A 16,206-nucleotide genomic window follows, 5' to 3' on the forward strand; every position below is an offset into this window, starting at 1 on the left:
CCAGGGTGTGCTCACCCGCCCTCGTTAGCCAGGGCACTATCAACACCCGCTCCAAATATGCCCCAGGAGCAGGCCAGGTTCTTGGGTGACTAAGGGGAGAATAAGGCCCATATCCTGCATAAATAGGACACAAAGCAGCCACTGGCAATGCTACCACTAAAGGACCGACTCATTCACTCTAGTTGTGAAAGTTGGGTAGGATTAGGATCTGGAGGGAAGGAAAGAGAGGTGCTTTCCAGACAGATAGAATTGCACCCACAAATGCTGGGAAGCAAAGCAAGAAAGAATTGCACCCACAAATGCTGGAAAGTGGTGCTTTCGTTGTTATTGAGTATTGAACAACGGAAGCCACATGGAAGGCTCTGGCTCAAAGCCCTCGTGGGTGGCCAGTGCCTCCATCCTCACCACTGCTTGCTTCTCAGATGCCCGGCTGGACCTAAGCGAGCCCTGCTGCGGAGTTTGGCTCCTGGGAGGACCCGCCCTGGGCTAAGCCATGCCACGTGCTAGGGCTGGGGAAGAGGGGAGGTGTCCTTTGGCTGGGCACAGAGGACTCAAGGGGCCCTGGTGGAAAGTTTGACTCTGGCTGCAGTGCGCTGGCAGGGATCCCGTAGGCACCAGGGGGCAAGCCTCTGCAGTGCCTTCCTTCCAGAGATGCACCCACTCCAGCAGTCCTGAGAGGAGCCAGGAGCCCCCTGGCCACAGGTCTGAGGGCATCAGGGTGAGAAAAGTTTGCAAGAGTGGCCTGAGGGTCTGGTCTCCCTGCACCAAGCCAAGCATCTCAAGCCAGGGGTGGCTTTCCACATGTCCTGTCCCCACTCCTCTCTAGGAGGCAGAGGTCCTCCATCCTGGTCTTGGTTCAGCCATAGACCTGCTGTCTGAACTTCAACAAGGCTCTCTCCTCTCTAGGTCTGGATTCTCCCTCCTGCCCTGGGCAGAAGGTTCAAGAGTTTTTCCTAGACACCTTGGGACAAGGGTAGACATGTGGACCCTTCAAGTTGAGGAAAGAATTGGTGTCTGATGCTTGGCAGTAGCTGGCTCTGTGGGGTGCATGCGTCTCTAACCACTACCCTCTTCCTTATGGGTCTCAGTTGGAGCCAAGAGAGCAGGTGCAAGCCCTTCCCCAGGGGGTTTTGAGCTCAGGAAGCAGAGCAAGCCTGCTTGTGTTTTCAAAGGTCATTTCTGCAAAAAGCCAGTCTCAGGGATCAGACTTGAGACCAGCTCTGGAGACCCCCTTTTTCCCTGCCAGAGGAACCAGGCAGCGCTGCCATCGCCAGTGCCTGGTGTGCGGCCAACGTCCCTGACACAATAGCCAACACTGCTGGCGGAGCGCTCCCTCCCCATGCAGTGTCCTGACTTCTCGGTCACCAAACATTCCTCTTCTCTCCCAGAGAGAAAAACTGGCTGACTAGCCCAGAAGTGGGGAGCAGCCAACAGTGGAAGCATGCCCCCTAATCCTGCAGGACCCCCGTAACACACACACACACACACACACACACACACACACACACACACACACACACGGCTACCTCAGAACAGAATACAACCAGTCGCAACATGCTTATCAATGGCTGCCCTGGGGAAGAAACAATAGAAACAAGGGCAGGGGCTGGCTTGGACAGGAGCCCCCCCGCCCACCAGCACACCCCTGTCACCAAGGCACCTACCCAGCACACTCCAGCAGGGACCCAGGCGACCCTGGGCTGCCGCTCCTGCCAGCCCGCCCGCCCGGGTCTCTACCCGGCTCCTCCCGCGAGCGGGCGGCGGTGGCAGTGGCAGCTCCGGGCGGGCGGGCAGGCGGGCAGCCGTGTCAAGCGGCTGCCTTCTCCAGACAGAGCTCCTTTGTGTCAGCAGAGCTATTTATGGACTTACCCAAGTTCCCCAGGGGAGTGGTACCTGCTGGGAAAAGCAGAACCAAATGACCAGGTTCCACCTCCCACATCTAGGTAGCGTTTTTTTTTTTTTTTTCAAAACCCTTGCTTGCATCACCCGTCCCTCCCCCTCCTCCTCCTCCTCCTCCTCCTCCTCCTCCTCCTCCTCCTCCTCCTGCAAGCGCCCTTCCCAAACACACCCTGTCCAGCCGGCCGCTGCCACTCTGGAGAGAGGTTGGATTTCCTTCTTCCATCAAACAGAAAACTCTGTGATTTCCCAACCACTTTCACCCGAGGAGGAATCCGGGATGTCTCAAGGAAGACAGTCCTTCAGCCTGCCAGGGGCTCCTTGCCTACACACTCGCATTCGCCATCGCTGGCCCTGGGACCCCTGCCACCAGCCCCTCAGGGCCCACGCTGGCCCCCAAAGTGCTGCTCTGGAGAGAGAGGTGTCCATGCCTCCTGGCAGCAGCCCCCCGGCCCTGGGATCCCGAGTGGGCTCCACCCCACGCACATCCTGAGGGCTCCTGGTCTGGGGCAGTGCAAAGCCTCCGCTGCTGCTCCCTGGCAGGTCCAAGCCAATCACGGAGGAGGCTGCACTGTCACACTCCCACCCCTTGCTGATGGTCCCAGCGGGTGGTTGCGATTGAGCCCGGGTCTCCCGGCCAGCACAGCTGACCCTGAGAATGCAGTTGCCCTGGAGGGTCAGGAAGTGGTGGCTCTGATCACCTCCAGGCAGCACCCTCTAGCACAGCTGGACACGTGTTTTACTGGGCACTTTTTTTGGTGCCTAACTCTGAGGAATCCAAGATAAGAGCTGGAGGCTTCCAGGCATAATGACTGAGAGGGGCCCGGAGACATCTCTAACAGGAAGGTGGGGACGGTGGAAAGGGCACTGAGGCAGGGCCCCTGCTCTAGTTCCAGCTCCAGGACCAGCTGACTGGGTCTCACTGTGCAAATTGCTGCCCTTCTCTGAGCCTTGGTTTCCTCATCTGTAAAACAGGACTGATGCCCCTGGGCCTGCCCACCATGGGATTGAAGGACGGCTCAGTGAGTGAGGGCAGCTTGGCTTCCCAGGGCATGGCTCCTGCATCAAGGCTGTTAAAGAGCTGGATCATCACTGGCACCTTCTGCTGAGGGGACGATGATTACCCTCTTTACAGATCAGAATCCAAGGCACAGACGGGCAGAGGGAGTTCCCCAGGGTCAACCAGCAAGATGGCTGTGAAGCCAGTTGGTCCATCTCCAGGGTGTCCACTTTTCACCATGACGCTGCCCTGCTACTGCGAGAAGTGGCTTTGGGAATACAAAGCCATTCTCTGACGCTGTGGCTGTGACTGCTGCACTGTGTCATCTGACGTTGAGAAGTGCTCCCTGGGCTATGCCTACACCATCCCATGGCCACTCCACCTGAGTGAAAGGCGCCTGGGATTCAGCACAGGAACAACTGGACACAAGAAGCCCCACCCTCCTGTCCTCACACCCCGACCCCCAGCCACAGCAGGCTGAAATGCTGTCCCCCGGCCTCCCACTCTCCCTGTAGTCGTCTCAGTGCCTCTGTCCATGTCTCTGCCTGCCCCCCGGCTTCTTTCTCTGCTGTTGGGTTCCTATGTTGCTCACAATCGTGAGCACACACATGCGTGCGCTGTAGGAGAACTTCCTTTACCAGGGTCCACAACACAGAACAGCCCTCACCTGGCGACGCCAAGCAGTCCTTGCAGGGGCCTTGAAGCTGCCATCCTGTAGGCTCCTGAGAAGCCGGACCCACCCGTGGCCTGGGAAACCACGGAGGCGAGTCTCAGGAGGTACCATCTCTAATGGGGCTGAGTAATTCCCAGGGAGGCAGGTTCTCAGGATGAAATTCCTGGTGCCTTGGATGAGAATCTCGGGTGGAGAGGCTGGGGCAGGGGCAGGGAGCCACTGACAGCTGGAGGGCCTTGGAGACCTTCCGCTCCTCATACCCCCACACAGCCAGCGAAATGGAGGTGCAGAGAGGGTAAGTGATTTTCCCAAGGAAACAGAGCAAGCTGGTAGCAAGGCCAAGAGCAGGGACTGGACGACTCCCTGTCCAGCGCTCCTCCTACTTCTCAGCTCTAGATAAACGATGGTGCTGCTCAGTGCAGGAGAGGTGGGGACCCAGGGAGTGGCAATATCCTTCTGGCCACAGGCCACAGGATCAGCACCTGGGTGCACAGGGCCTGGGCCCCATTTGTTGACCCATGTATTTAACACTTAGCACTCCATGTCAGCCCTCTTGCAAAGCAAGGACCTTGCGTTTCCTGATGGCAGGTGCTATGTATTGGGGACACATGCCACAAATGAGGGGGGTGGTGTAAGAAAGAGCAAGTATCCTCAAGTTCAAGTTCACAAGGAGCTCTGGCTTATAGCCTGCAGATTCCAGGTTAAGTCCCTTCCCCTTCCTGGTTTCTGTGCTCTATTTATAAAATGAGAGCTCAGGATGGAGCTCAGTAGTAGAGCACTTGCCTAGCATGCACGAGGCCCTGGGTTTAGATTTCTAGCACTGCAAATGGAAAAAAAAAAAAAAAAAAGGAGATCCCATCTCTAAAATGAGGCCAGGGTCCAGGGGCCTCATCCCCCCCTCTCCCTTGTGTGGTCAGTCTCACCCGCCCTCTAAACTCTCACACTGAAAGAGTTGGCTCAATGCCATCATTTCCAGTGGTATTTGGAAAGAGCATAGTCTTTGGGGGGGGGGTCCAAAAACTTTGAAAGTGAATTAATAATGGACAAGTCACTTAAATGTGTTTGAGTCTCAGTTTCCTCACCTGTAAAATAGGGTTATTACCATCTGCCTGACGGGACCCTGTTGGGGGACCCAAAGAGGTAGCACATTAGATTGCCTGGCACACAGTAAGTGCTCAATAAATAGAAGCCATCAAGACTGCTGTTGTTGCCTATCATCATGCCCATCTCATAGATCAAGAAACTAAGGTACAGAAGTCACACGGCAAAGCACCGGCACACCAGGCAGGAAGGCTCTGAGGCCCGCACTCTGAACTGCAAGTTCTGCCCCCAACCTCATGTTTCCTAAATGTCTCCCCTCTTGCCATGGGCAATTCCCCAGCAACCTCAGACACCAAAGGACAAACCCACCTGCTCCCTGGGTCTGCAGCCCCCAGCCGCAGCAAGGAGAGGCCCACATGTGGCAATCATGAGGCCCTGTGGAGCTGGCCCTGAGGATTGCTACTGGCTGGCTTCTGCCTCCAGCCTGGAGACACTTCGCCATCACCTCAGCAGTACCAGCCTGACCTTGGGTGGCTGCAGCAGTACAGGATGGCCAGGAGCCATGACCATCTCCCTTCCTGGCTCCAGCCCAATTGGCCACATGCTAACCTGAGATTTCAAGCTTTCGGGAGCAATCCTCGACCCGCCGCCCTCATGCCAGCTCCAGGGCCATGCTGTGCCCTAACAGCCTGAGTTCCTGGGGAGTGTTCAGCCACTGACTCAGCTCTGGGGAGACCAGCCCTGTAGCCTTGGCTGCTAGGATCTGTTCATCCACGCACTCCCCTGGGTCCACCCACTGCTTGGACCACGGGGCTGGAGCCAGGTCCTCCAAATAGAAGGTCAGTGGGAGAGAGACTAGACCAAAATGCCAACTTTGCTGCTGGCTTCTGCAAATTCTGGAGCAAGGCCAACCCTTTCTCTGAACCTCAGTTTCCCCGTCTCTAAAATGTGCACAGGGGTTGGACTTAGTCCGTCCGTTCAAAGTGTGGCCTATGGAATGTGAAAAGTTTATCACTGGTGTGCAATGTGGTAAGCAGCCAGAAGCTTCCATGGCAACTTGACATTGCCACATCGAAGCATGAGATCAGCAACAAGTTCCATGGAATAGGGTGCAGGCCGGCGCCGTGTTATCAAGGCCACATAACAAACCATAGCCCCTCCCCACCAGTGGCTGAAGAGGCTCTGATCGAAGTGTGGTTGAAGAATGTCCCCGTGCTATAAGAACCCACTAACTGGGACCCTGTCATGCTTCTTACCCTGCAGTGGGACTCACAGTCACTGTAACTGTCCCTCCTCCACTGCTCCCAGCTCAGAGTGGCACTGTCCCTCACCTACTTCAGCCAGACTCTTAAGTGTCATCCATCTCCCAAAAAACCCTCCACCCATCAATCACCAGATCTTGCAGATCTCACCTCCTGTACATCACGTGAATCCTTCCTCTCTCTCAATCCCTGGGGCCTCCAGCCCTGGTCCAGGCCACCACCATCTCTCCCGAGTAGAGCACACCTTCCCACCCTCCTCCAGGAGGCCACTGTGCACAGTCTACACCGCAGATCCAGCCCCTGGAGCTCCCACTGCCCTCAAGACCAAGTTCAGACTCCTTGCCGCGACTTCTCAGGCCCTCCCTGCACCATCTGCCCCGAGCTCTCTTCCGGCCTCATCTCATGCTTCAGCCACCTCCCCCATTCCTCCCCCTGCTCTGGCCTGCTTCAGGGGACAATCCTTGTAGATCCCACACCCTCAGAAACTCTCCTAATATCCTGACCAGATCCTCCCAACGGATTGGTCCGATGTTCTTATTGGACCACTTTCTTATCGGTCGTTGACGGGTTCCACGTTGTTCATAGTTAGTGACGTCTGTCTCTCCTCCTGCTGTCCTTCCACCACACTGGACTGTTAGCTCTATGGAGGTGAGGACAGAGCTGGCTGATGAACCAAAGAGAGGAGGACATCTGAGTTTGCTCCTGACCAGCCTCCATTCACCCTCTTCGCCATCCAAGGGACGACACTTCCCTCCCACATTCTCAAATCGGATGACTCGTATGGAATGGATCCATCTCATACTCCAGAGGTGGGCATGTGACCCAAGCAGGCCTCAGCCAATTAGTTATCCCATCCTGTTGTCCCTGGTGACTGGGACGGTGACATGATTCAACTCTGGCCCAAGGGACTCAGGCCCAGGGGCTACCATTGAAATGGTGGATGGGATCCCAACCACAAGGCTATGACCCTGGTACCCCTGTCAGCTCCACTGCCACCACCAAGGATTGAGCAATGCTAAGGAAGAAGAACCAAGACATGGAAAAGTGAGGCCCGTTCTAGGTCAAGGTCCTGAATCCAGGGGTGCATGGAGGTGACCCTCCATAACCCAGTGAGCGCTGCTTATTGGCTGAAGCTGATCCAACTTGGGTTTATGTCACTTGCAACTGGCAAATTCCTGACTAATATCTCACTAGTGCTAAGTACATTAGACACTCCAGGTGTGTTTGCTCATTCATGAAGTCACACCCAGCCTCACTCAGCAGGAAGAAGATGACTAAGTTTGCTCAATAGAAAGAGTCATCTGGTGGCTGTTTAGAGAGGTGACTAAAGGGACAGGAAGAGGCAGAGGGAGATCCACCAGGAGACCATGTGACAGAGATGAGGCCTGGAGAGAGTGGCTGAGACAGAAGGAACGGAAGAGAGCAGAAGATGCCCTGGAGAACCCTTGACAGTCCCTGCCTCTCTCGGGCCTCAGTCTCCCAGTACAGTATCTCAGTCCGTCATTCTAGAACGCCCACGTGTTGGGCAGATTACATATTACAGCAAAAGGAAAGCACACTCCACAAACGTTAGGTGCCATTATTATTACTATGGTCAGTGTTAGGAATTTCAAAAAGAGGAAATGGAACACATAGTCCATAAACAATGCCAAAAATCAAGAGAAAATTTCCTTGAGCTAAGGGAAGACTTGGGTCTGCTGACAGAGGGCTCACCATGTCAGCACCCAAGGAGAACAAGTAACTAGAAATAATCTGGTGGAATTTCCCAATATCAATGATTCAAAAAAGAAATCTTTGTCTGTTTCCATAAAGAAATTTAAGAGTCTCAAATAAACAGTGTGATTCTTGCAGCACTAAAACTCAGAGACCACAGAGGACAGCTGTTAGGTTTGCAGGAAGAAGGGCTATCAGCCTAGAATTCTTTACTCAGGCAAACTACGGCTCAAGCCTGAGGACAAACATCTTCAGATCTCCAAGGACTTAGGCAGCACACCACCTCAGCCCCTTTCTGGAAAAAATTACTCAGGAAAGCTCTCGGACACCAGGAAATCGAAGCCCAAAAGTCAAGCGAGACACGATGCGGTGGGAGAGAGAGATAGCCAGCCACCAAGGCAGAACTTTTATAGGTTCAACTACCGACAACAGAGAGTTAAAGGCAATTTTAAATAAATGATTATTCAGACACAATGTCACTAACATTTTAAAATAGTAACCATGGGTAACAATAAAACTGAAATTCCAGATGATCTCAACACTATCTAGGAGGTACAGAGAAAAGGGAAGACAAGTACCGGCCAATCGACAGGGTTCCTTGTGGGTTGTGGGACGTGAAGATAGACCACTGTAGCTCTGCTGAAATGCTTGAGGTTGAAATATGTGTGGGGAAAAGGAAAAAGGAAAAGCATCAGCTGCCTGGAGCTGGGATGTATAACTTCAAAAGGGAATTTGCGGAAGAAAATGGAGGCTGGGCCTGGGGTGCTCAATACCACTAAAGCAGCAGGAAGCGTAGCCAGGGAGTTTGAGGCCAGGGCCAACGTGGAGCAGTCAGTGAGGGGCACAGGAGAGTTCAAAACCCCACCCACCTCTGGGGGAAAATTTGGTCCCTGATAAATGAAAAAAAAAAAAAAAAAGGAAGAATGGTTAAAAAAAAAATAGGGTTGGAAAAACTGGTCAACTGTTTGTGGGGGGGAAAATAATGAGAGTTAATCCATCTGACACCAGGCACTAAATTAACTATAAATGGATTATAAACACAAACATAAAAATTAAAAGGACAAAGGGTAAAAATACTAGAATAAAATATTCCTCACAATCTCGGGATAGTAAAGGCCTTAGTAAGTACCAGCCACCCCCCCCAAAAAATTGATAACAAATTGATTATTAAAATTGATTATCAAAAGATTAATATTTGAATAATAAATGATAGTACAAATGAGGTTAAAAGGCAAACAACAAGCTGGAAAAGTATTTACACCCTATAATAAGCAAAAGTTTAATATTCTGATCATGTAAAAGCTCTTACAAATAAGAAAATCGGGTCAGTGATATGAACTGGCAAGCCAAAGAAGAAATATAGATAACTAATAGGCATAAAAAGAAGCCCAACCTTGTTAGTAATCAAACAAATGCAAATCAATCTGGAAGGTAATTTTTCACTTCTCAAGCCAACAGAGCCCAAAGAACAGCATCCAGGGTTGGGTAAGTTACGGGGAAACAGGTGCTCTCGTTCTGTTAGTAGGGATGCAAATTGCACATGCATTTCACAACTGTGTTACTTTGTTTTCTTATCTATAAAATAGGAAATAATAGTGCTGGGCAGATTTACATGTGTAGACAGAAGGAAAGCAATTTTATAGGACTTTGGTAGTGTGGGTCATACTCTAACCTAAAGTTCAAGATGGAATAGAACAGTCTTCACATGCTCGTTGCAACATTGCTCCAAATATCAAAGCATCAGAAACAACCTAATTGTGCATCAATAAATAAATTATGATCCTTTGGCTACTAAAAATAAAGATGGAGAACTTTTAAGTACCAATGTAAAAGAATTCTACAACATAGTAAGTTTTTATATTTGAGTTTTTATATTTGCGTGTAATACAATATTATTTAGTAAAATAATATGTGCATGGAAAAAGTTTTGGAAGAACCATGTCAATCATTAGTGGCTATTGATGGGGAAAGGGCTGGAAGAATGGTGGGGAGGGGTCTTGATTTTATTCAGTTCCGTTAAATTTAGATTTATGTTTGTGGGTGTATGGTGCTAGGGATCAAACCCAGGTCTTCACCCGTGCTAGGAATTATGGTTTGGATGAGGTGTCCCCCAAAAGATCATGTGTGAGACAATCCAGGAATGTTCAGAGGTGGAATGACTGAATTGTGAGAGCTGTAACCTAATCAGTAGATTAATCCACTGATATGGATTAGCCGGGTGATAACTGTAGGTAGGTGGGGAGTAGCTGGAAAAGGTGGGTCACTGGGGGGTGCATGCCTTTGGAGTTTATATTTTGACCCCAGGAGAATGGCTGTCATGTCCTGAACTGCTTACTCCACCGTACCCTTCCACCATGAAGTTCTGTCTCATCTTGGGCCCAGAGCTATGGAGTTGGCCAGCCATGGACTCAACTTCTGAAGCGATGAGCCCAAATAAGCTTTTCCTCCTCTAAATTGTTCTCAAGTCTTTTGGTCACATCAATGAAACAGCTGCCAAAAGCACCAGGCCAGCATTCTATTGCTGAGTTACACTCACAGGCCAAGTTTCTGTTTCTGTTCCATCTTTGAGGCAGGGTCTTGTTATGTTGCAGGACTGGCTTTGAACTTGCAATCCTCCTACTTCAACCTCCTGAGTAGCTGGGATGACAAGCATGTACCACCCATACCTGACTTCCAGCCCAAGTTTGTAATTTTTTGTACAAGTTTTCTAGAAGTGTGTTTCAGTTAAGGCACATATATAATGTTAAATAAATAAATATTCCCATTCACAATATAAATAAAAATCTATGTTACCCACAATAGGTAACACAAAATGTGCAAGTCACACATGAATTGTGTTTTCAAAACTTTGCCTGGGAAATATTTTTAAAGATTTGCATAAATGAAGAGATACGATTCTATTCCCCAAATGAGAACATGCTATTGTAATGATTTTAGTGCTCCCATTTTTATAAATTTTAAAGTATACTGACAATAGGAATCTCAAAGAGATTTAAGGCCACAATGAGACACTACTTCACACCCACTAGGATGGCTATATTTTTTTTAAAAATGGAAAAGTATAACTGTTGGCAATAATGTGAAGAAATTAGAATCCTCATACATTGATAGTAGAAAGTAAAACTGCACCGTCTTTTGGGAACAGTCTAATGGTTCCTCAAAAAGTTAGGCACTTGACCCAGAAATTCCACTCCTAAATATGTGCCTAATAGTCAAAAGGTAGTAACAACCCCAATGTCCATCAATAGTTAAACAATACATGGTACAGCCACATGATGGAATGATATTCAGCCACAAAAAGAAATTAGGGATTGATACAGACTACAGCATGGAAGAATGGGGGATCATTATGCTAAATAAAATAAAGAAGCTATTCACAAAAGACCAAACATATGATTCCATTTATATAAAATGTCCAATATAGGCAAATCTATAGAGAAAGAATGCGGATTAGTGATTGCTTAGGATGGGAGGAGATGGGGGAATTCATGGCTGACAGCTAAAGGGTATGATTTCTTTTTGAGATAATAAAAATGTCCTAAAATTGATTGTAGTGATGATTGTACAAATTTGAATATGCTAAAAACCATAAACTCATATATTTTAAATGGGTGAATTGTATGGTATTTAAATATCTCAATAAAGCTGTTACCAAAACAACTTACAGAATGATTATCTATAAATCGAATTACCTGTAGCTTAAGAAATAATAAAAATAGCCAGGTGTGAGGTGGCTGAGGCAGGAGGATTGCAAGGTCAAGGCCAGCTTGGAAAACTGAGTGAGACCCTCCCTGTCTCAAAATAAAAAATAAAGAGGACTTGGGATGTAGCTTCATGGTAGAGTGCCCCTGAATTAAATCCTCAGCACCACAAAAAAGGAGAAGAAGAAATAAAGAATAAAAATTAAAAAGTAGCATACAAATATCTTTATTATATAAAGAGCTCTTTGGGAATAAATAACTAAATGATAAACAGCCCAACTGAAAAAAATGGCAAAAGATTTGAACAGACTATTTCCAAAAGATGAAATATAAATGGCTAAAAGGCATATAAATAAATGTTTACATCTCTAGTGAACATATTTTAAAACATAACAGTATGCAGGGTATATACTCCCTGAGTGTACAGGAAAATGGACATTCTTTTACCAAGACTTCTTGGTTCCCTGGAAAGCAGGACTTTCCGTGCTAACGAGGGCAAGACCCATCAAGGCAGGGTGAACTGTTCCATCTAAGGTGGGGCTAGAGATTGTTCCAGGCCTACTTGGAGGTAGGCTCAAGAATCCATTGCACACCTATCCACCCACTGACCCAGAAATTCCAACAAAGCGTTCGTTCTTTCAACAATTATTTATTGAGAGTCAAACTGGATGCTGAGCCCAATGCTGGGGACACCAACATTTATCTACAAGGATTTTTATCTCAGGTGTTTGTAACAAGGAAAAACTGGAAACAACTTGAACGTTGACCTGCTGGAGATGGTTTAAATAAAGCACGTTTGATCTACATAATGAATTACTCTGCAGGCACTAAATCAAAATGATGTTGTTAAGAATAACGTGGATATACTACATGGAAGAAAGCAGGTTAGGAAATTGCACCAGTAACCCCAATTTGCAAATAAGGTATATATGTGTGTAAACAAATGCCTGACAAATTAACCCCCCAAAGTTAACCGTGGTTATCTCTGGGTGCTGGGATTAGGCTCATTTCCTTCTCCTGGTTCATCTGTATCAATCTTTTCTCCATCATAAACATCAATTACATGAATCGCTTTTACAATCCAAAAAAAAAAAAAAAAATCAACTGCATGAGAAATTATACTAATAATCCTGCCATGCCCCCAAGGGACGAGGCCCCTAGTTAGGGGGTGACAGAGTCACACCTGTGTTCGCTGTTCCACGTCCTGACAGCCTCTCCTGTTAGCATTGTAAGAGATGTTCTCGCCACTACCCTCTGATCATCACAGCGTGACAGGTATTCGTGTGTGCTCTTGCCTCATTTTGGACTAACCCTACAGCTACTAGTGCCCACAGAGGACTGGACCCCTGGCCCCTCTGCCTCTACACCCACAAGCCTCTAGCTGCCTGTGCCTGTTCCCAGGGAAGGGCAGAGAAAGACCCCAAGGGGAGAGACCCTCACTCCTGCAGGCCAGTTCTATGCTCCTCCTCCCTGCAGAGAGTGCAGGAGGTGACCAAAAACAAGTCAGCAAGGGAGGGGACATCAGCAAGGGGAAGGCCTAGTGCTGACCGAGGTCAGGGCACAGAGTGGACTAACGGGGGACTCCTCGCCTGCCAGGCGACACTCAGGAAGCCCGACTACATCCGGTAGCAGGAGTTCCCAGGCCTTGTGAGCCCAGAGGCAGCGAGAGAAGACCTCGCAAGGTCTCAGGCTGCCCTCTGAAACAGCAGGAGGAAGACTGCCTTCCTCTGGAACCTTCTCCCCAGACTAAGTGACTGCAGGCCAGTCCTCCAGCCCTGAACCTCCAGGGCCTCCCGGTGGGGAGGGTGGGGGAGGGGAGGGCTGATGCTCCAGGACCTTCCCAGACCTGAATTCTGTGACTCTGTGGGACTTCCTCACAAAGGGCCCCGGCAGGAAGAGGAAGGGGGCCAGGAGTCTCCACCCGGCTCCCAAAGGGGCCCCCTCCTCTTCCCTCAGTTGTGGTTCCTACTTCTATTTTTAGAACAGACCACAGGGGAGCGCCTCACCTCCACCAGCCCGCCCCGACCCTTGCAGCTCCAGGTAAAACAGCGGCCCCGTTCATTCCGCTCCAGCAAGAACATGCCAGGAATTTCTAGACAAGCCCGCCACTAGACAACCTCTCCCTAAGCCATTAGCTGGCCTGGTTTCTCACTTTTCCATTACAGCCAAAGCAGTGGCTTGTATTTCTTAATGACAACTCTGTGCATTGCTGAGAGACAAGGAGAGCCATCTAAGACCATCTGTGCCCTGCTCCGTGCCCCCAACCCAGTAGAATCTTCAAAAGTCTGGTACCAGCTGTGTGCCCTTGGCCAAGTCTTACCTCCCAGTTGGTTTGGTTTCTGTAAATCACCTTGTTAATCAATTGACCTCAGTAGGGAACAGGGGAGGATTATTTATTTATTTATTTATTTATTCATTTATTTATTTATTTTAGAGACACCTTAGAAGAGTCTATGGTTAATTCTAGTTATTCAACATAAATACTGACTTCTCTGCTTTGGGATATGTGCTGGGTTGTGGTCCCAAAGTCTTCTGGGGGTTAACCATAGAATGTACTTTCCATTGGAAACTGTGTCATAAATCATGGTCATCTTCCTGGGCTACTTTTCCCTTAATGTTCTTCCATGGAGGAAAAATGGTAGAAAACTAAATTTGCAATAATGGAATTAAACTCAAATGGAAAAGCACTAATGTTTAAAAGACACCTTTTAAGAAAATTTATCTTCAGTAGTATTGTCTGAGGGATAAGGGACAGATGTTAAGGGCAATGAAACAAGTCCACAACAACTTCTGGGGAAGGGTCTGCACGAGAGAGACTTCCAACCACTCCAAAAACTGAGCACTGCACATTGATGACCATCAATTCCACTTGAAGTCAGCCTGATGCTGTAGACCAGAGCTGGTAAGGTTAAAGACACACATGGGCACCTATGGCTGTGAAGTTCAAACAATTCCTGGGTGTGCCAGGCCACCTGAGCAGAAGGGAAGGAGGGAGGGGAAGGTTCTAGGCTTAGAGCTCCTTGTGCTGGCCTCCCAGGGGAGCCTGGAAGAGATGGAGGGTGAGATGGAGGCAGGTGTGGGTTTAATTTTGGGCCTCTGTGATGAGGACTCCGACTGGTATAAGATCCACAAGCAAACCTTCAGTTATGAGTGCATGACGGATATTAACACTGTACATGTGCGCGTTTCCACACACATACTCTCTGAGGTCTGCTCCTTCTTCCTCTTGAGTCCTGAGGCTTCCTGCCCATTATCCCCTCTGGAATCCAGTGTGGAACTGTCCCAAGGGATCAGGTGTGTGTCTGGAGACAGTGACAATGATGAAGAACTTGAACTAGTTCCAGCTGTCCATCAAGGGCTCTCCCTCTTGGAGGAGGTAGCTACTCTATACTGAATGTTGTGGTTCTTTCTGAATAGTTTGGAATTGGATGAATCCTGGAGACCATTAAAGTTCAACTCCTTCATTTTTCTTGGTAAGGAAATGGATGATCAGAGATGTAAAGCAATTTGCCCAAGGTCACATAGTAAGTACCAGCAAAGTCAGTATTTGATCCAAGAGCATTGGAATTCTACTTTGGTTTTCCACGAGACAAGTGAGAGGGGGGAGCCCTAAAACGTGGGGAAGAGAACCATAATAGCAGCTCTGGTGAGGCTTCCTTTACCTCTGAGGAGACTCTGGTCAGCATGGGAACATGGTTGCTACCCTTGACTCTGATGTGAACCTGATTAGATTGCCTCATAAACCCCCTGGGACTCCAGCCCTGCCCTGGTATCTGCAAAGCAAGGGGAAGGACAATAAAAAGAGCTCTGAGCAAGAGAGTCCTCTGACCTGAAGTTCTAGCCCTGGCTCTGATGCTAACTTGCCCATGACTCTGGCCAGGTCACTTCCCCTTTTGGATCCTGTTTCCTCCTCTAATTTCCAGAACATGAGAGAGTTGCACTGGGCAGCCCAAATACAACATCTACTGCGCACCTACTATGGGCCAGACAGCAGCAAAAGACAAATAAAACATGGCCTCCACTTGCCCCCCAGGGGCTTGTAGTATTGCAAGAGAGAGCTCTGCTGATACACCACGCTCAGTATGAAACTCCTCTGGGAAAGCGCTACGGGGGGAGGCAGTGGCTTCTGATGCATGCCTGAGAAAGGGGTCTCGGAGGAGGGAAGCCCTGAAGGTTGAGGATCGAAGCCAGCACAGACAGCACAGAGGTAAAGCAGCATCAAGCAGAAGGAAAGACTATACATGAATGGGCACTGGGATGTTGGAGCAGGGGACATAGCCCCCTGTGGCCAGGCTCAGGGGCAAAGCAAGAGGGAAGAGCAGCCAGGAGAACCTAGAGACCTGGGCTTTATTCTGAGGACAATGGCCTCCCTGATGGCTTTTAAGCAGGAGTGTGAGTGCCCAGTCACCCCAGCCCTTCCCAGCTGGGATGGTCTGTGGTTGCAGGAAAGCAGCATTAGAACCGAATCATCCAAAGCCAGGGTTCAGGAGCTGGGCTACCTGGGTTGCACTCTGAGCCACCCACCAGCTGTGTGACCTTGGGCAAGTTTCTGAATTCCTCTGAGACTATATACTGGGCATAATGGGAGTCAATGTGTAACAGAATAATGAAGCTCATAATACCGTAGTGAGGATTAAAAGAGACACTGTGCGTCAAATCTGGGCACTGTGCCTGGCTCACAGTGTGAGTGCTCATAAAATTACCTAGTGTTATCATTCTAACCTTAAACCAAGATCTAGGACCAGTTGGGAGGACGGCAGGCAGCAGACAGGCTTCAGAGACAGGCTTGGGAGAAGACAGCTGAGACAGAATAGAGGGTGAGACGAGGCTCTGTTCCTTGAGAGTGTCAAAAGAATAGCAAGATGGCAGACCCCGGGAGCAAAACCGAGAAGAAGGTCCACCCACAGCCAGACCAGCAGC

General features: G+C 49.2%; 1 protein-coding gene across 4 annotated transcripts in view; it reads right to left on the reverse strand.

Moving 5' to 3' along the window:
• Rgs3 (regulator of G protein signaling 3) overlaps positions 1–16,206 on the reverse strand; it is a 116,852-nt gene that overhangs the window by 29,027 nt on the left and 71,619 nt on the right. Inside the window, exon 1 of one of the 4 annotated variants that reach the window (XM_076845650.2) lies at positions 1,870–1,927. The exons of 2 other annotated variants lie outside the window; for them this stretch is intronic. The gene's annotated coding sequence lies outside the window, so the exon portion shown is untranslated. Of the gene's footprint in view, positions 1–1,664; positions 1,819–1,869; positions 1,928–16,206 lie in introns of those variants that run through there. One more of the 4 variants, XM_076845649.2, reaches the window with a different exon arrangement.

This window comes from Callospermophilus lateralis, chromosome 2 (assembly GCF_048772815.1).
Source record: "Callospermophilus lateralis isolate mCalLat2 chromosome 2, mCalLat2.hap1, whole genome shotgun sequence".
In the NCBI taxonomy this organism is placed as follows: domain Eukaryota; kingdom Metazoa; phylum Chordata; class Mammalia; order Rodentia; family Sciuridae; genus Callospermophilus; species Callospermophilus lateralis.